Source organism: Nerophis lumbriciformis, linkage group LG01, assembly GCF_033978685.3.
Source record: "Nerophis lumbriciformis linkage group LG01, RoL_Nlum_v2.1, whole genome shotgun sequence".
Taxonomy (NCBI): Eukaryota; Metazoa; Chordata; class Actinopteri; order Syngnathiformes; family Syngnathidae; genus Nerophis; species Nerophis lumbriciformis.
Window position 1 is genome coordinate 43,025,390 of NC_084548.2, and position 20,459 is coordinate 43,045,848.

At 41.5% G+C, this 20,459-nt stretch overlaps 1 protein-coding gene across 2 annotated transcripts in view; it reads left to right on the forward strand.

Annotated features, from left to right (window-relative positions):
• nckap5l (NCK-associated protein 5-like) overlaps positions 1-20,459 on the forward strand; it is an 84,864-nt gene that overhangs the window by 36,265 nt on the left and 28,140 nt on the right. For both annotated transcript variants that reach the window (XM_061982389.1, XM_061982398.1), the window contains exons 2-3: positions 11,838-11,949; positions 12,081-12,165. The gene's annotated coding sequence lies outside the window, so the exon portion shown is untranslated. The remainder of the gene's footprint in view (positions 1-11,837; positions 11,950-12,080; positions 12,166-20,459) is intronic.

Below are 20,459 nucleotides of genomic sequence, written 5' to 3' on the forward strand. Positions count from 1 at the left end.
TCCAGAATTTTTTCGTAAAATCTATTGTCATTTTTACATTGTGCAATTTGAGGGATAACTTGCTTTAAAATCATAAGTCAAGCAAATAATGATTGTGAACGATAGGCAAAATTCCCCCCAAAAGTGCAGTTTCCATTTAAGTCACACGGAGGCCATTATCTTAAAGGGGTAAAATCACATGATCTGTACAACTTAGGATATAGGCGATTTTACAATAGGTGGCTGGCGTCATGAGGAGATGATTTAGGCAAAAAACCCAACAATTTGAACAAAAAACTACTTAGTCAATTATTTTACCAGTGTGACAAGATATAATTTCATGCTAGTGCTCTCAAATGATAAAAGAAACAAATCCGATTAATCACAATGTTGCTGTGGATTAATTTTGATTGAGCGTGATTAGATATGATTTATTTTTTATCCATATTATTGGTGTTTAAAGAAAGAAGGGAATATACAAATGCACTAAACACATTTATTAATCACCTTTAAACGTGTTTATGTTAACAAAAACCTATCTGTTTTTTCTAACAAATATTTATTCACATTAATTTGTTGATTATGTGGTATTTAAAGAAGTGATTTGTGTTGTTTAGCGTCTTCCATATTGACATGGTTGCTTCTGCAGCCTGTCATTATCATATCAACTGTCCATTTACACAAGCGTGGAGCTAACACTACTTGGAAAAACTGCTCAAAATGCCTTGCCAGAGACATTTTGGGGATTTTGAGTCATTTTGCGCTGCAGATTGGTTAATTATGTCAACATTTTTAATCAGTTTAATATTGATGATAGATTAATCAGCATTAACGTGTTCATTTTGACAGTCCTATTTGATGTATTTTTTTGTTGAGAATTTTATTCATTAGATAAATACCTGCTAGCTGTTTGACGTTTCTTATGTTTTATTTTTTAAATCATTTAGAGGGGAACTGCCCTTTTTTTGGAATTTTGCCTATCGTTTACAATCATTATGAGACAAGAACACACTTGCAAGATGCAGCTAATGGTAGTCACATTGTAGCCTTCAAAGCCCTCTAAAACAACTTCGAAACCGTTTGATATACTTAGACTTAGACTTCCTTTTTATTGTCATTCAAATTTGAACTTTACAGTACAGATAAGAACGAAATTCCGTTACATCAGCTCATGGTAGTGCAGAATAAAAAAGCAATAAGGTGCATATATAAATAAATAAATAGATTACTGTACAGATAAATATATTGCCCTTTTGCATATGCATCCACGTTTATGGATGTATGTTATATTGTCTTTTTTTTTTACAGCGAGTTAATCCATTTTGGGGGGAGTTGAGGGGATAATTATGATGCGTTCAAGAGTCTTATGGCCTGAGGGAAAAAGATGTTACAGAACCTGAAGGTTCTGCTTCGGAGGCTGCGGAACCTCTTTCTAGAGTCCAGCAGTGAAAACAGTCCTTGGTGGGGGTGGGAGGAGTCTCTTCAGATTTTCTGAGCCCTGGTCAGGCAGCGGCTTTTTGCGATCTCCTGGATAGGAGGAAGAGGAGTCCTGATGATCTTTTCCGCCGTCCTCACCACTCTCTGGAGAGACTTCCAGTCTGAGGCACTGCAGGCTCCAGTCCAGACAGATATGCTGTTTGTCAGTAGGCTCTCTATAGTGCTTCTGTAGAATGTGGTGAGAATGGGGGGAGGGAGCTGTGCTCTTTCCATCCGACGCAAAAAGTGCATGCGCTGCTGAGCTCTTTTTACAAGAGCTCCGGTGTGTAGGGTAGGGACCAGGTTATATTGTCAGTTATCTGCACCCAGGAACTTGGTGCTGCTTACTACCTACTCAGTGGCCTAGTGGTTAGAGTGTCCGCCCTGAGATCGGTAGGTTGTGAGTTCAAACCCCGGCCGAGTCATACCAAAGACTATAAAAATGGGACCCATTACTTCCCTGCTTGGCACTCAGCATCAAGGGTTGGAATTGGGGGTTAAATCACCAAAAAATGATTCCCGGGCGCGGCACCGCTGCTGCCCACTGCTCCCCTCACCTCCCAGGGGGTGATCAAAGGGGATGGGTCAAATGCAGAAGACAAATTTCACCACACCCAGTGTGTGTGTGACAATCATTGGTACTTTAACTTTAACTTACTATCTCCACCGCTGTGCCGTTGATGAAGAGTGGAGCGTGGCTGGATTGGTGCCTCCTGTAGTCAACGATGATCTCCTTGGTCTTGTTGACATTCAGGACCAGGTTGTTGGTTCTGCACCAGTAAACCAGATGTTTCACCTCTTCCCTGTAGTCCATGTCGTTGTTGTCACGTATGAGGCCCACTACTCTTGTGTCGTCCGCATACTTCACAATGTGGTTAGTAGTGGACCTGACGCAGCAGTCATGGGTCATCAACGTGAACAGCAGCGGACTCAGGACGCAGCCCTGGGGGGAGCCGGTGCTCAGGGAGATGGCACTGGAGGTGTTGTTGCCCACTCTCACAGACTGGGGTCTGTCTGTGAGGAAGTCAAGCAGCCAGTTGCATAGGGGGGTACTGAATCCAAGGGGGGCCAGTTTGCTCACCAAGTGCTGCGGGATGATGGTGTTGAATGCTGAGCTGAAGTCCAGAAACAACATCCTCACGTGTGTGTCCTTTCCTTCCAGATGTTCTAAGCTCAGGTGGAGTGCAGAGGAGATGGCGTCCTCTGTGGAGCGGTTAGGGCGATAAGCAAACTGGTATGGGTCGAATTTGGGGGGAAGTCTGGAGACAATATATTCCTTTACCAGCCTCTCGAAGCACTTCATTATGATGGGGGTGAGTGCAATGGGGCGATAATCATTGAGGGAGGAGATTGTGGGTTTTTTAGGCAATGGAATGATTGTGGCCACACTGCAAGTCTATATATAATGTAGTAACAGACACCTTTATAACAATATGTAATATGTACAATATTTACAGTATTTTGGTTATTTTATACATTACCTGAAATTCCTTCCTCACCGCATTTATTTCCGGTCCAATAGCAGCGCACTTCCGACTTCCGGCAACAAATGTATGTTCCTACTTCCGGAAACAAAACGCAAGTGTGTTCTAATCATGGCAGACTTGGTAATAGACAACAAAGACGACTATTTTTGGACAGTTGAAGCTTCACAACCTTATCTTTTTTAAGCTGAATATACGGAGGATGAACTGCTGGTTATAGAAGCGAGCACGAACAGAGGGTGAAACGTTTCAGTAGACGCAATCTGGGTGAGTGAGGTTGGCATGACTGGACGTTACAAATGTGGAACTTGAAGCCAAGCTATACCGACATAAAAGGCGTGCTTACCCAAAATCAACTGCGAAAAACTTCCCCGGCTAGCTGCACCAAATAGACAACCGTCCATCGAGTGGTACATGATCATGATCATGCGTGTTATTTCAACTACAGTACATATGCTGTCAAGCTACTGTGTACAAACGAAACATGAAATGTGGGCTAATACTTTACAGATACTGTAATATGATTGTTCATGTTTTTCAGTCAATACAGATTGGTGTCTTATCGCAGTGTTGTGCATTATAAACTCAAAAGCAATTCAGCTGTTGACACAGCAGATAGCTTACGGCTAATGCCATAGAATGCCGTCGCAAGCGGATGTGTTAGCCCCCAAAAAGTGCAGTTCCCCTTTAAGTCTAAGCGGTTTTGTTCCCTCGCCGTACCAGAAATTAAAACTGAGGTATGACTCTAGCGCACCATTACAAAATGTGTGAAACGGAATCACACATCAACGGACATGCTGCAATCGATGCAACTTTTCTTTATTATTGTTTTTGTGATGAAATGTTCTGTGACAGACACATTTGTTAAGATTCAGTGTGTTGTGTTCCGCGTGACTTCTCTCACGTGTCACTTCCTAGGGGAGAAGTTGTCCACAGACACTTTTTCTTCCGTTGAGACGCTTTATTCTGCTGCCCAGGGACTTCCTCATGTGTGGCTCTCACATTACATTGAGTTTGTCAAGCATTCAGCGTGTCAAAAAAAGGGGATGGCAGAGCGTGTGACAATAGGCCTTTTTATCTCCACAGTCATCCTCTCTGGCTTGTGTTCGCTCCAGGGAACCATGTGACTGTCTCTCATTCAGGTCAGGCCTGTTCAGCCACAAGACCCTCTTAGGAGGGAAGGGAGTCCCTCGCTGTCCCATTCATCCCCATACGTATGTCGCTGTGCATTAGGGTCTTAACAATCTCTCATCCACTTATTTGAAGTCATTGCAAGGCTAAGTTGTGTGATGCATGCTTACTGCTCAGGCCTTATTAACTGTTATCATTTCATTCATCAAAAATTAATAGGCGATGCTCTTTATAGGCAGTAAAAGTACTGTCCATATATCATCTATAATATTTACAGTGAACAATTAACCACATAAACCAGTCGTGTTAAATGCCTTTACAATTGTTTAAATCAGGGGTGCTCACACTTTTTCTGCAGGGGAGCTACTTTTCAATTGATCAAGTCGTGGGGATCTACCTCATTCATATATATAATTTATATTTACTTATTTATGAAATATATGTTTTTGTTAACAAGTTAAAGGTGTTTAATGATAATGCAAGCATGTTTAACACATATAGTTAATATTGTTAAAAAATTAAAGGTGTTTAATGATAATACAAGTATGTTTAATAAATATAGTTAATATTGTTAACAAGTTAAAGGTGTTTAATGATAATACAAGCATGTTTAACACATAGTTAATATTGTTAAAAAATTAAAGGTGTTTAATGATAATACAAGAATGTTTAATACATATAGTTAATATTGTTAACAACTTAAAGGTGTTTAAAGATAATACAAGCATGTTTAACACATATAGTTAATATTGTTAACAAGTTAAAGGTGTTTAAAGATAGTACAAGCATGTTTAACACATATAGTTAATATTGTTACAAGTTAAAGGTGTTTAAAGATAATACAAGCATGTTTAACACATATAGATTCCTTTCTTTCATGAAGACAAGAATATAAGTTGGTTTATTACCTGATTCTGATTACTTGCATTGATTGGAATCACACCGTAGTGCTGATAATGTCCGCATTTTCGAATGGAGGAGAAAAAAAGTCCTCCTTTCTGTCCAATGCCACATGAAAGTGGTTGGTTTTTGGCATCTTATTTGTCCAGCTTCCGTACTCCTTTGTATACACTTTACAAGAAATACATTGTCGGCAAACTCCGTAGCTTGCTAGCTTGTGCATGCCAGCTTTCTGAGACTCTTATTTTGGTAGCGCAGGCAGGATGAAGCAGAGCTTTTATTGTGCAACTGTGCAGTCGGTCTTTGGAGTTTTGACGACAGGTACGGCGCCAGAGTCTATTGAAATAAAGTGTTTCTCGCCTTCCAGTCGGTAATTTTAATGAGCTGGCAGCAGTCAGCGTCATCTCAGAAGACCCTCGGGTGCCGTGAATGTCAATCAAGTGACGAAAGTGACGTCATAGTGAAGATTTATGATCGCTCATTTTTAGGACTATTTTTTTAATGCCTGGCTGGTGATCGACTGACACACCCCCCGAGATCGACCGGTAGCTCGCGATCGACGTAATGAGCACCCCTGGTTTAAATGCACAGTTTTGATTGATCAGAGGTAGTAATTTAACAATATGTTAGTTTCAAGTGTGCACTGCACAGACTTCCCGTTTCTCTAGAGGAACACCCTCATTTGTATCCCGTTCTCGTATTTGTACCATCCATTAATAAACAAAATCCTCTCCAGTACTGCCGGCAGCCAGATCGGCACATCTTCCGGTCTGCTCAGTAAACATTGGTGTACATTGCTTGTCACGTAATCAACTCAAATTGACAACGGGACAAAGAGAGTGGACATAAAAACAACAGCAGAGAAGCCCAAAAATCATGTGGGAGGGTTGTGTTGAAAATCCCTTTTTTTCAGGTAAATGTTTGTACAGTATGGCACGAGATCATACTGATTGCTGTGTTTCACTGACTTTTTGTGTATTTTGTTTTTATTGATTTTTTGTGACATAATGATATAATAATAATAATAATGGATTAGATTTTATATCACGCTTTTCTATTATTAGATACTCAAAGCGCTCACAGAGAAGTGGGAACCCATTATTCATTCACACCTGGTGATGGTAAGCTACATTTGTAGCCACAGCTGCCCTGGGGTAGAGTGAAGGAAGCGAGGCTGCCAATTTGCGCCTACGGCCCCTCCGACCCCCACCTATCATTCATTCACCAGTGTGAGCGGCACTGGTGGCAAGGGTGAAGTGTCCTGCCCAAGGACAGAACGGCAGTGATTTGGATGTCAAGAGGCGGGGAGGGAACCGGCAACCCTCAGGTTTTTAGCACGGCCGCTCTACCTACTACGCCATACGGCCCCCGGTGATAAAGGAGTCTCCGAGCAGTAGCTTGTCAGGTGATGTTGGGCGGCTCACAAAGAAAGTCATAGAATATTTGCTTAAATGCTCAGTATTTTTACTGTATACCTGTTCAAATCAGACATGTTTATTGACTAATAAGCACAAGACGGTATAAAGACAATTACCACACTGTTGGATTGGAGATCTGCTGCCTAATTTAAGTACACGTACACATTTTCTGTTGCCATGCATATAAAACACAAAACCCTTTATTTTTGTAAAACCAACTCAACAAGTAATAAAAACACGCACTAGAAATAAATATAGTATATAAATAAACAACAATTTAGAATAATAAATGTGAGTTGTGGATACCAACATTTCGTTCATGATCTGGCAAAACAAGCGTTTTTCCTTTGTTTGGGTTGAAATAGCGAATGAAAATAAAACAAATAGTATTCGTGGGTCATTTTTATTTGGTAAAAGTATCTCTCAGAAAAAAAAAAAGGTTGGAAGAACCCTAATCTAAAGTCTATAATTTCACTTTTTAAAATTTTTCAACTCACAAATAAGAGCTGACTGTCTCTGTACAATTTGGTGACGTTTTTTTAAATTATAATTTTGCCTCTATACATCACCACAAATAATTTCAAAATACGCAAAAAGTGTCGGTTTTCACCTCTAATTCCAGAGGTTTCGCCACAGTGTGGCATTTGTTACCATTTAGGAATTAGAGACATTTTAGGCAGACTAACCAAGTAGTTGAAAAGTATTTGTGAAGTGACATCATTAGTGTCTGCTGTGTGAACTCACACTGGTGACCAGACAGCCAGGATGAGTCATATGTAGTACACAAGAAATATGAGTACACACCTCACATTTCAGCAACTGTTTTTTTAAAATATATTTTTCCCAGCTATTTCGACAATAATAGCTGCAAACGGACTACCGTATTTTCCGCACTATAAGGCGCACCTAAAAACCTCAAATTTTCTCAAAAGCTGACAGTGCGCCTTATAATCCGGTGCGCCTTATATATGGACCAATATTGAGCCACAACAGGTCTCGCAACTACGGGATGCATAACATAACCCCAGCCTCTACTGTAGCGTCTATTCTATGCGCCTTATAATGCGGTGCGCCTTATATATGAACAAAGTTTTAAAACAGGCCATTCATTGAAGGTGCGCCTTATAGTCCGGTGCACCTTAAGAAGACATGTATTTTTGGTGAGGATAGATTGAAGTATTTTAAAGTAATAATTAACATGTGGTCATTTTTTGTAGTTAGTCTAATATGACTTAAGCATACTTCTCAGGTCAATTTCCCCCTTCGTCTTTTTATATTTTGACCTTACCGCATGGACTCCATCATTGTGGACATTGTTGAAAAGCAGCCATTGAATCTGGGACGCTTCTCTGCTGGCCAAAGTGGGTTGACTGTTTTGGTCCAGTGTGAATGACGATGGCTTGAAACAAGGGACATGATCATGTGATGTGCCCGAGGGTGTCTGATTTAGACTATAGGAAGTCTGGTTTAGTGTAATGTCGATGCAGGTCACGACGCACGTCTACCTAATTAGGGCCAATTGAGCTAAAGAACGTTCATATAGTTCGCAGTTCTTGTGCATGTTTGATCTGTGCTGCATGGACCCCCTCTTTGTACTACTAGGTTGTATCTTTCTATCAGCTGTGTGTGTGTGTGTGTGTGTGTGTGCGTGTGCGTGTGCGTGTGACTTGGAGTGATCATTAATGAAAGCCATTGGCCGTAATACAACATTAATCAGTCGTTTAAGTCGTTTGCAACCTTCTTGGAAACATTTTCAGTGTGACATGTACTTTTTGCTTCTGTTAGATGGAAAGTAGGGATCGGGGATTTATCCTGCTGATTCCGATTTCGATACCGATATCGATTATCCATGAGTGAGATCGGCCGACACCGATCACTTGCATTAACTGTAAATCTTTCAATGTTATTGTGAGTGCTATTTACAATTTAACAATATTAGCACAATGTTTTAAGTAGTTCCTTATTTTTTTATTAGATACATTTTTTTGAGCAACACAAAGTCAATAGCACACATTAACTCAACAAAAGCAAAAACTAGTGTACTATCTGCTACGCATTTAGATGATTTGGTTTTTGCCCTCCAAATTGTCCTGTGTTCAGGGAACTATTCCACAGTTTGTATACATGAACAAAAATAAAAAAAATTTTTTTGGATAAAATACAAATATTGACCAAATCACTCTTGTGATATTGCCCTTGGTGTCGACACCACCAATAAATGGATCGTTCCACCCTCTGTGGCAATGCTGACATACCAACAGTTGCTATTATATTATCCTCTCTCTCTCTCTCTCTCTCTTCTCTCTCTCTCTCTCTCTCTCTCTCTCTCTCTCTCTCTCTCTCTCTCTCTCTCTCTCTCTCTCTCTCTCGACTTATTAATCTACTTGTTCCTGGTAATAACTGCTTACTTTCTGCTGTAACCTGGTTCAATCTACATTTCTTAAACTTTACTAGGTACTTGTTTCTTCTGTTGTTTCAAGCTACCTCAGTGGTTAGCTTTGCTATTATCATGCCTGCTTCTGCTTGCTCTCGGTGTGTAACATGTTTAGCCTCGTCCTCCATAATTGATAACGATACTTAAACTATTAAGAAATGCAGTTTATTTACTGTAATGGAGGTGATTAATATTAACTTATGTCTACCACTAGTGGTACGCGGGCTCCATCTAGTGGCACGCCAAACAATCACATCAGTGATTCAAACACAGTGTTACTGTTCAAACTGTGTGTAATGTTACAGTGGCCACAAATAATAAATATACTTGTTAAATAAAACCTCTGTCTTGTTTTTAATAAATGCTTATGCCTACTACGCTACTCTGTTTTAATATTGGACGTTGTGGTGGTACTTGGAGAGCCAAGTGTTTTTCTGTGGTGGTAGTTGGTGAAAAAAGTTTGAGAACCACTGACTTACGGGAGCATCTCCACACTGTGAATGGAGACACATAATTAGCTGCTAGCTTGTCAGCTAGAAGACTGAAAATTACTACAACACTAGCAAGAGGGGATTGGCTTTTGATATTGTCATTATAAGGCATTTATCAATCAATCAAAGTTTATTTATATAGCTCTAAATCACGAGTGTCTCAAGGGGCTGCACAAGCCACAACGACATCCTCGGCTCAGATCCCACATCAGGTCAAGAAAAAACTCAACCCAATGGGCTACAATGAGAAACCTTGGAGGGGACCGCAGATGTGGTGGGCGACCGGTAGTTATTTATCGGCAATGACAATCACATACTTTTTCACGAAAATCGGCCGATACTGATCGGTGGATTTTCGGTGGGATTGGCACATCCTCATTGGAAACATCATCATGACGGACATATTTTGATGGTTTTTGTTTCAGTGTTCACTGATTTCCATTTCTTCATTTGGATCAAGCAGGTCAATTAGCAAAGTGTTAGTGTGGCTGACTCTCTTGGAGCACATCCTCTCCACTGCACCTTCCCACAGTTAAAACACTGATCACAAAAGTGACCAAGAGAGACAATCCTCTTAGAACACAGCTTTTCTCTCCTTCTGTGCTCGTCGGATATCCTCGCTCTCCTTCCCTCTCCTGTTCCTTTGTGCTCCCTTCATGGAGGGGTCTCAGTCACCAACACAACCCCCCTCTCCTCTTTACGACCTCAACCAGCAGCTGCAGGGTTAATGTTTAGCAGAAGAGGCAGAGGCAGGAGTTGTGGGGGGGGGCTGGTCCCCAGCTGTTGTAGTAGGCAGGGTCTGCTAGGAAGCCTCCTTCCTCGCTGGTCCTGGAACAATAGGAGACATGGCAGCCTCTGCATACACACGGCGCCCCTGCCCATGGATGAGTCTGTCCTAGCAGCGGCATAGAGGAAACCGGCTTCCTCGCCGCAGCTCTGGAGGGGGAGGAGAGAAATCATTTCATCAGAGAAATGTAAGGCTGCTGTCTCTCTCTCTTGTTGCTGCCTTAATTCCATGCTGCCAGGAGGAGAGCTCTGCTGACTAGATGACAGAGAACATTAGCCCCAAGGTGAGCTGCACATTTGGAGCTGCATGGCCACGTTCACCACTGACTCAATTTGAAATAAATCCGAGTAATGCAGCGCTGGGACTTGCTTTGATGGCTGCATGCACGCAGCACTTAGAGCTGCTTACTTAGAGCACATGCTTACTGTTGTGGCCTCAAATATAACGTTGTTATGGCTGCAAAACATTGTAAATCTGACAAGTAGTGGAGGGGTTGCTTTGTAGTGTGTGTGTAAACAAAAACAAAATATACCACCAAAAATTGCAAGTTGACGATGCGCTTCCTCCTGTCTATTTGTGTGTGTGTGTGTGTGTGTGTGTGTGTGTGTGTGTGTGTGTGTGTGTGTGTGTGTGTGTGTGTGTGTGTGTGTGTGTGTGTGTGTGTGTGTGTGTGTGTATGTGTGTGTGAGAGAGAGAGATCTAAGCTTCCTTGTGTGATCGTTCCCTAGTTGTACATGGCAACAACATCCAACCTTTTGGGAAGGCAAGCTCCCTTCCCCCAACTCTGCTCCACCCCCCCGCACCCCTCCAAATATTGCTTGTGTACGATTCGTCTTGGTTCACGTCGCCAAACATCAGGCAGGAAGCACTGCCGAGGGAGCCCCGGCAGCCCGATTCTGTCTCCCCCACATTTCCACAGCTCTTTGATGTTCATCACAAACTTAGGCGTGCAGACAATGACGGCGAATGGAGCGCCCGACTTTGGCCTACATTTTCTTCAAGGAACGAATCCCCCGATTTTGTTCGGTTCCCGTCATAGTGGGGGCGGTAGATTTTTTTTTGTGTGTGGCATTGTTTACATGTGTTGCCTACACACTTTGCCTAAGAAGACGTGTTGGTTGCTCCACATTGGCAAATGGAAGCATGGCGTTTGACGTATCCTGACTCGGTCTCACCAAATCCTCAAGAGTGCCACTGAAATGATTTAACTGTTTTTGTATTCCACTCTATTTTAATATTTTGGTTCTTTTACTTGGGCTTGCCCTCATTGCCAGTCTCGCCAAACCTCCCTCAATATTTTATCTCCATCCATAGTCAGTGGTGCCATCACCTTCGTGATGGACACGGACCACATATCAGGGCCTTCTTTTTGTGCAGTACACCAGGTGTAGCAAGAAGCCGTGCTCTATAAAGACCCTGACCGGGTGGACAGATGCTCCACACCTCTAATCCCATTTCAGTTTGACATGATCTCCAAGGATCAGGCACCGCTCGCCACTCGACGGCTATTGCGAATGAGGAGTTAAGGCGCTAGCTTGACGCCTAAAGAAATCAGCGCTGATGGGGCTGAACTGCTGCAGCAGACACGGCGTCCTATTTAAGAAGTTTAGCGGGCCAAAAGGTTAAAATCACACACAAGTGAAAACATCAGAAAAAGGACACAAAAGAAGATCTTATCTTTTACGCCGCTGAATTATTCATCCACCTTTCTTTCATTACGCTTCCCAATGACTCAAGATGAAAGGAGAGAGGAGGAGCGCTGGAGGGGGATGCGGAGGATGCAGAGGAGAGGGGGCTTGTGGTCTCGGCCTGGCTGGCGTCTGCTGAGCGCCGCCGTCTCCAGAGAGCGGTGGGTTTTCTCTCCTCCCGGTGTCCTTCTCACTCACCTCTCCTCAGTATATCCTAATAAAGGACATGCCAGGATGTCACGCGACTAAAATATCAATGGTCTTAAGTGTCGTCTTTTCCTTTCTTCCTCAGTTCCTTGGTTTTGTCTTTGGGAGACCGGGGTGCCTGATGGCAGTGTGAATCCTCTTCACGGGTCAAACAAGAGGTGAAACCACAGGTGAGTGAAAACATGTCAAATAATGTCCTTCACAAAGCAGTTACATGAAAGTATTTAAGGCCATTTCTATCTTCCATTTATCAGACTATTGTTTTCTGTATTGATCGCTTATTGATTGTGCCCATAGAAGGCAATCCATGATAGAATGTATGGTCATGAAATTATGACATATGAATATGTAAATATGAATACCTAGCTGTGTTTTCTTTGTTGTCTGCAAATATGTTCCAAAGGGTCCATTGAAAACCAAATCGAAAAATTTTCAAAACACTTTTTATAATAATTCTAGAGTTACATGTAGAAAATAATGCAACACATGAAAGACACAAGAAATGGATAAATAAAACGAACGCCAGCTCCATGCTTTTCTACAACGGCACGTACTGGCACTCTTTTTATATTCAAGAACATTGTTTGTGTGCTCACACGGCTTTGTTTACTGATTAAATTAACACACGCGTAGGCATGGACACCTTTTACTTTAGAACACATACGGTACCAATTCCTAATACCAAAAATGGATAGCGGTATTCAACGGTACCGATTTTAATTGGTAGCTGTGACAGCTGTGCTGTTAAGTTGTAAAGCGTGTTTTCTTTCACTTTTGAGTCTCATTTTCAAGTATTATGTTAAACCGTATTAGACTTTGCATGCAGTTGCAATTCCAAGACGTTAGATGGCCGGTGTGTATAGGCTGAGGGTCGGCAACCCGCGGCTTAGAGTCGTAGTTTGTTTACATGTACAACGTGTCTACGAGTTCAAGATGTTAAGTGCTCTGAGACATGGCCAGAGTAAAGAAGGCTGAAAATGACCATCACTGAATTAAGATTCAGAAGTTAAGACTGGACAAGATTACATGATTTTCATGTTTTTGGAATGTGGGAGTACCCGAAATAAACACAAAGCAAGATCATGCAAACTCCACACAGAGATATCCAAATGGAGATCCAAGCCGTCCATCTTCTGAATGTACAGCTAACTTGCTAACTCGGGAGTCGGCAACCCGTGGCTCTAGAGCCGCTTTAGCGCCGCCCTATGAACAATTAAAAAGTTGTGACGCTGTTACAGAAAGACATGTTTTATGCCACTCCTTCTTTGTCTCAGTTTGTCCACCAAACTTTTTATGCTGTATGTGAATGCACAAAGATGAGCTTTGTTGATGTTATTGACTTGTTGGAGTGCTAATCAGGCATATTTGGTCACTGCATAACTGCAAGCTATTCGATGCTAACATGCTATTTAGACTAGCTGCATGTACATATTACATCATTATGCCTCATTTGTAGGTATATTTGAGCTCATTTAATTTCCTTTACTCATGTCCTCTGTGTATTTAATTTATATTAGCATGTCTCATGACATATTATGTAATTGTAATATTGACTGCATTTCTGATAGTTGTTAGTGTGCCGGTATAGACCACAGCAAACTTTACCCAGCTTGCTAAGATTGTAGTAAATCCATTAGAAGAAGACAGCCTGCCGTTTCCTTTAACTTGGACACACACATCTATGCCTTTGGTCATTCCAAGCCAGTTATTTCCAGAAGTTATCTCATCCTCTGAGAAACCTCTGTTCCACTAATGTTTTTCAATGTTGTAAAAATGTGTAGAATACTGTAAATATTACACGTCAACATTTTTGGCAGAGAAGATTTGCGTCAGCCTGCGACAGTCATTTTGATAGTAGGCTATTATAGCTAATATAGACACTTGCATAATGTGTTGCCTTCATTAGACTTGGACTTAGACTTATAACACTTATATAAGGCTTTTAATTTTTTGCGGCTCCAGACAGATTTTTTTTTGTATTTTTGGTCCAATATGGGTCTTTCAACATTCTGGGTTGCCGACCCCTAGTATAGGCAATGTTGTCTGGAGTGCCTTAGTCTGCAAGTAGTTTATGCCATTAAATTCAATATGCCAGTCTTGCGGTTTGTTGAGTCTTACTAAGTGCTTATACTGTAAGAATTGTACTTATTACACATCGGCTGTTTGATTGTTACATTTTTCTTAGTTGTAGTTTTTTTTTACTAAATTTGGAGGTGTTGAAATTGGCAATTAAAATCGCTAATGCTAATCTTTAGCATGTTTATGGCAAATCCAGTGTAAATTAGCATACAGCAAGCACCTTTTGAAAAGTGGGGCCTTACTTTTGAGTGTCTTTTTTTGCTCTATTGGCATGGGCAATTATGACTTAACTTAGAAGCAGTCCGGCTGAGTCCGCACTGAGTGCTTGACTGCTTGTTTCCCAGCTAAGGGCTTAGGCCGGTGCAGCGTCTGCAACCGAATGTGACATTACATGCAATACAGGTATCGAAATATGGCAGCATTTGATTTTACGTGAATTGGTAACTAAAAGTACAGACAGACTTTGGGGGGTACTTATAAAGGTACTGTATTCAGTACTCATCCCTATGCACAAGCTAAACCGCTTTGCTATGTACAAAACTATGGAGGACAGGCATTAAGTGCCACATTACCTTTGATTGTTTGGCCAGACCTACCGTAGCAGTGTGGTGCATTCAAATGGCAAAATGAACTGTAGTATTTTCGATTAATTTGATTGGGCATTGCTGTACCTTACTACTTAACTGAACTCCACCGAATTTAATGAAAGTGTAGGGTAGCATCAATTAAGAGAGCAGTTTGTGGACAACACCTGTATACCTAGTAGGGATGTAACGATTAACGGTAAAATGATAAACCGAGGCAAAACTTGTCACGGGTAGTCTTACCATTTTTAAATAAAAAGATCGTAAAACCGTAATTGATAACACTTTGATAAACTCACGGACTGGTGACACTAATCGTTTACTGGAGAAGCAAGCGAGCACTAGCTAGCTTAAATGCTAATATGAATAGAAAAGACATTAACTTATTTTCCCATTAAAACTTAGACAAACTTTATTGATCTAGACCAGGGGTCCCCAAACTATGGCCCGCGGTCCCGCCAGCATCCAAAATCCGGCCTGCGGGAAGTCCAAAGTTAAAAAAAGTTTTTATTTTAGTTTTTTTTAATCTGTCCTTTCTAATCCATTTTCTACCGCTTGTTACTCTCTGTGTCTCCTAGCCGCTCAGGCAAATCATATTGTCTAAAAATGCATTTTCCCATCCATAAAGTGACATCTTCGCACTCGCGCGGCAGTGTCGGGCGAGCGGCAAGTGTGCGCTCTTTTAGTCAATTAGTGCGCAAGGAATATATATATATATATATATATATATATATATATATATATATATATATATATCCATCCATCCATCCATTTGCTACCGCTTGTCCCTTTTTTGGGGGGGTCGCGGGGGGTGTTGGAGCCTATCTCAGCTGCATTCGGGCGGAAGGCGGGGTACACCCTGGACAAGTCGCCACCTTATCGCAGGGCCAACACAGATAGACAGACAACATTCACACTCACATTCACACACATATCGTTACATCTCTAATACCTAGCAGGTCTGTTTTTCCTTGACAGTGGTGCACTTGGTTTGATATTGTCAACTACACTTAAGTTTTTTTCTCAAGACAATGAGACAGTGATGACAAGAAATGATGTGTTGTCTGGTTTTCGTCATCAGACATGTTGCAAGATGAATTGGAAAAAAATGGCGTTCTGTGTCGGTGACACACAACCATGAAAAGTTAAACCGCACTTTTGCGGTCTGTCGCTGCTGGCTAACTGGGTTTTAAAGGACTCTGCTGCTGTTTTAGGGTGCATGTTAGTCTTGCTCTGGTGTCAAGTTGCACTTAGTTTGTCTGAGGATGAATGCACTTCAGCATTCTGGGTGCTCACATTCTTCATGTGCAGGTATCCATTATACTCATTTTAGGACGAACAAAAGCAGCACATGCTCACTTGGCTCAGAGGTAAACACACGATCTGCTCTGCTTTGTTAAGTGGTTGCAAGGTGATGCTGTGAACGTGACGCCTCGTCGCTCTTTGTTTACATTTGGCTTTTTTTTACATCAGCAAAGCTTTGTGTGCTGTTTGACCTTGCTCTTATCTGATTTCTATTATTGTTTTTTCCCCCTTTCATTATCGGCCATAGCCCCTTTTTTGTGTTATCATTTTTATACTTTCATTTTACAAGGACGTGAGCTTGTTGTTAATGGATACAATCCCCCTAAATAAGATGACACACTCAGTTGTCCGAGACAGAATGGCACTTGGGTGTCACAGCGGTGAGGTCACCAGTGAGGCCACGAGTGATGCTGACATGCTGCTAGCATTAACACGTCTCTTTTCCTTGTAACACCAGCAGCTGTGAGTCAGTCAGTCGAGCGCAGTGAAAGGTCCTTTGTGGCACTGTGAGGGCGCTCTCAGTCCAGTGCTACCTTACCTGTGTGAAGTTGCCCCCCCACCCTCCTTGTCCAAATCTCTCCAAATTGTCCCAATCGTTTGTGCTGCAAAAATTTGCGTTTGTGCCATTACGGTTTTTATGCACACACACACACACACACACACACACACACACACACACACACACACACACACACACACACACACACACACACCTGGTCCAAATCACCCAAAACTTGTTCCATTCTTTTGTTCTACGTTTGTGATGCAAACATGTTTTGTCTACTATAGTTATTAAGTTGTTAATGTATTCATAACCAGCCAGCAAACACACATAGCTAACTTACAGTTGTGTAGATGTCACGGTGACTCTCCTGCTGATGGCATCATATAGCGTCAAAAATAAAATGTGTCCTCTTCACTTTCTCCTCTGTGTTCACATATTACAATGTTGAACACATTAAATCCACACTTCTTTGTTTGGTTCCGCCGGTGAGGAAATTAACTTTCTTGTCTGACAAGGAAAGGCATCTGATTGGCTCTACTTCGTAGCTAACCCCCACCCTTGTCATATTTGACGCTATTAAATAACTATGATTGGATATATTCCCAACTTATCCCACTTTTCTACAAGATTAAATTAAACATGATTGGATTTTGTTTTTGACAACATTTTCGTCTTGTTTTCATTCGTCAACACTGGTTTACTGAAGGCTGAGGGGGAGGGGTGTGTGTGAGCAGATTCGCGGAACCTGTAGGGACGGCGTGGCGCAGTGGGAGAGTGGCCGTGCGCAACCCAAGGGTCGCTGGTTCAATCCCCACCTAGTACCAACCTCGTCATGTCCGTTGTGTCCTGAGCAAGACACTTCACCCTTGCTCCTGATGGGTGCTGGTTAGCGCCTTGCATGGCAGCTCCCTCCATCAGTGTGTGAATGTGTGTGTGAATGGGTAAATGTGGAAGTAGTGTCAAAGCGCTTTGAGTACCTTGAAGGTAGAAAAGCGCTATACAAGTACAACCCATTTATTTATTTATTTATTTAACCTGACACAGCTGAGGGACAAAGATGAGGGATGATGATACAAGTCTATCGTGTACATTTTTCAGCTGATTTCTCCGCTACTGCCAATAATGTTGTCAACTTGTAGTTTTTTAATGTTGTGTATATTATAATGTACTTTCCCAACTTCAAAAATGTTGATGTGAGGGCAAGGCATTTATTAGAGGGGGCTCTGCCCCCTCTTGTCCCTTATATAGAGCCGTCCTTGGCCCAACCATGTCATAAGCTCCCCAAACTTGTCTCATTCGTTTGTGTTACGTTTGTACTGGTTTGTGCTGCAAAAAATTTGGTCTAACTATAATTTTTAAGTTATTAATGAATTAGGATTCATAACTACTCTCCCCACTTTTTCAAAATCTCTTCAAACCAGTCCCAATCGTTTGTGCTGGTTTTTGCTGCAAAACTTACTATATTGCCTTAAAGAGTGTAAAGGTGATTAAAAGGTGTTATTTCATGTCTGGAGGGCTCCTTATAATGTTGAAAAATGTATTTAGAAGATAATAAACAGTGTTTTATGCTCTCGCTATGACAATGATCCATTTATGAATCATTCCTACTTTGCAGAAATTCATTTATTGTGGTCATGTCTGGAACCAATTAATAGCGATAAATGAAGGATTACTGTAGTAGACAAATGCAAAGACTACTATCTACTCTTCATTTAAATCCTTTGGTTTTTGCCTTGATGTTCTCTTATGTCTAGGGAATTGTTCCTTTGAGTTTGTAAACATTAACAAAAACAAGAAAAATTTAAGCTGCAAGCAGCGATGGATGGGACCGACTTTGACGGCACATAAAATACAAACCGGAGCAGTAATTAAAACTCTTACGTCAACTTTTAATCAGAAGGGTTCAATCTCTCACCTGTGCTAGTTTGACACGACAAACGCGCTCAGAGGACATAATGTTTAAAAAAAGGAGACTGTTTTGACCCAACTTTTGTTTTGAAGGGGGAATTGCAAACTTCCTGTTGATTTTTGCTGGGGGTTGTCAATGAATGAAATGTAGGTCTAAGTAAGACCTAAGTAAGGTTTTTGTTTCATGTCTCTACGACATTCCTACTGGAAGTTACAGGCAGTTTTGTCTGAGTTGAGACACAACTTCCTAGGAGCAGTTGTGTCTGGGGTTTCTCCCTAGGGGGCGCTAGAGCGCAATTTTGAGTTTTGGGGTTAGGTTTTTTATTAGATCGCAATTTTTGCCAGTCCTGATGTGTGTCCAGTTTGGTGAGTTTTGAAGCATCTTAAGGGGGTCAAATTACAGCTCAAAGAGGCAAAAGTGACTGTTTTTACAAAACTTTTGTTTTGAAAGGGGAATTGCAAACTTCCTGTTGATTTTTGCTGAAGGATGTCAGTGTATGAAATCTAGGTCTAAGTGAGACCTACATAGAGGTTTTTGTTTTATGTCTCTATGACATTCCTAGTGGGAGTTACAGGCAGTGTTGTCTGTGTTTTCTTCCTAGGGGGCGCTAGAGCGCAATTTTGAGTTTTGGGGCTAGGTTTTTTGATTAGATCGCAATTTTCGCCAGTCCTAATGTGTGTGTCAAATATGGTGGGTTTTGAAGCATGTTAAGAGGGTCAAATTACAGCTCAAAGAGGCGGCGGAATAATAATAATAAAACCTTACAATTACAATAGGGTCCTCTGTCCCAATGGGACATTGCGGTCCCTACCGGTAATTATTTTTGAGAAAATACAAATATTGATCTAATCACTCTAGTATCGATCATATACTGATACTACCCTTGGTGTCGACACCACCAATTTATGGATCGATCCGCCCTCCTCTTATATACATGTTGTGTACTGACTGTGACAATGCTGACACAATATAACAACAACAGTTGTTATATTATCCTCTCTCTAACTCTTATTAATCTACTTGTTAATTTTCTGTTAATATCTGCTTACTTCCTAACGTGCTTCCATTTACACTTCTTAAGCTTTATTAAGCACTTATTTTTTCTGTTGTTTCTAACCAGTGTAGTGATTAGCTTAGCTATTAAAATGCCTGCCCCTGGCTTACTCTGTGTAATACGTTTAGCCTTGTCCTCCTTGAGATACAAAGAAATGCAGGTTTTTTTTCCCCGCAATGGGGTGGAGTGTATAGAGACACAAATAGGTGCTAGCTGCTTGTCATCCAGGGGACTAAGAATGAATAGTTTTTGCGCATTGTCACGGTAGTTGTGACCCCAAGATGTGGAAACAGGAGACGGCGTGTTGGCAGGAATAATTTTTCACTGTAGCAAACGTAAATAGAGTGCAGCAAGGAAGTGCACGTGAAGCATAATCCCAAGGAACAGCAAGGCATAACAAATCCATATACGACACACGTGCAACATAAACCGTTTTGCAATGATCCGGCACCAACTGGGAAGCGAGGCTGGCATATGAAGTCCTCTGATTATCAGCGGCAGGTAAGTGTTCTGATCACTAACCAGAGGCAGGTGTACTCAATCAGTGCGTCATACTGACTGACAGGGCAGGAGAAGGGCACAGGGAGTGGAAAAAATGAGGAAGGAGCACTGAGACTAACTAAACTCAAAAGACACAGGAAAAGTACACATAAAGTCTGACCTGTGGAGGCAGGTCATGACAGTTTTAGCCAGAGGGAATCTGCGTTTGTGATCGACATTAAAAATCATTCATGTGCAATGGCGATCACACTCTTTTTCATGAAAATCGGCTGATACTGATCGGTGGCAGCTGGATCGGCACATCCCTAATAACTAGTGGGGAAGAACAATCCTGTAGATTTTATTGCGTGCATAAGAAAGCATTCTATAGGGTTTGCCTTTGAGGATTATTGTTCATGGGAGGAAAGATTGCATTGATTGCTGACGTATCTACTGTAGTTCTTAGCATTACATGAGCAATCATGTCCTTGCCCAGCCCAACTCTTTCAATCTGCTCTGAAGTGTGTCGTTCTTTAGTGTGGTATGGA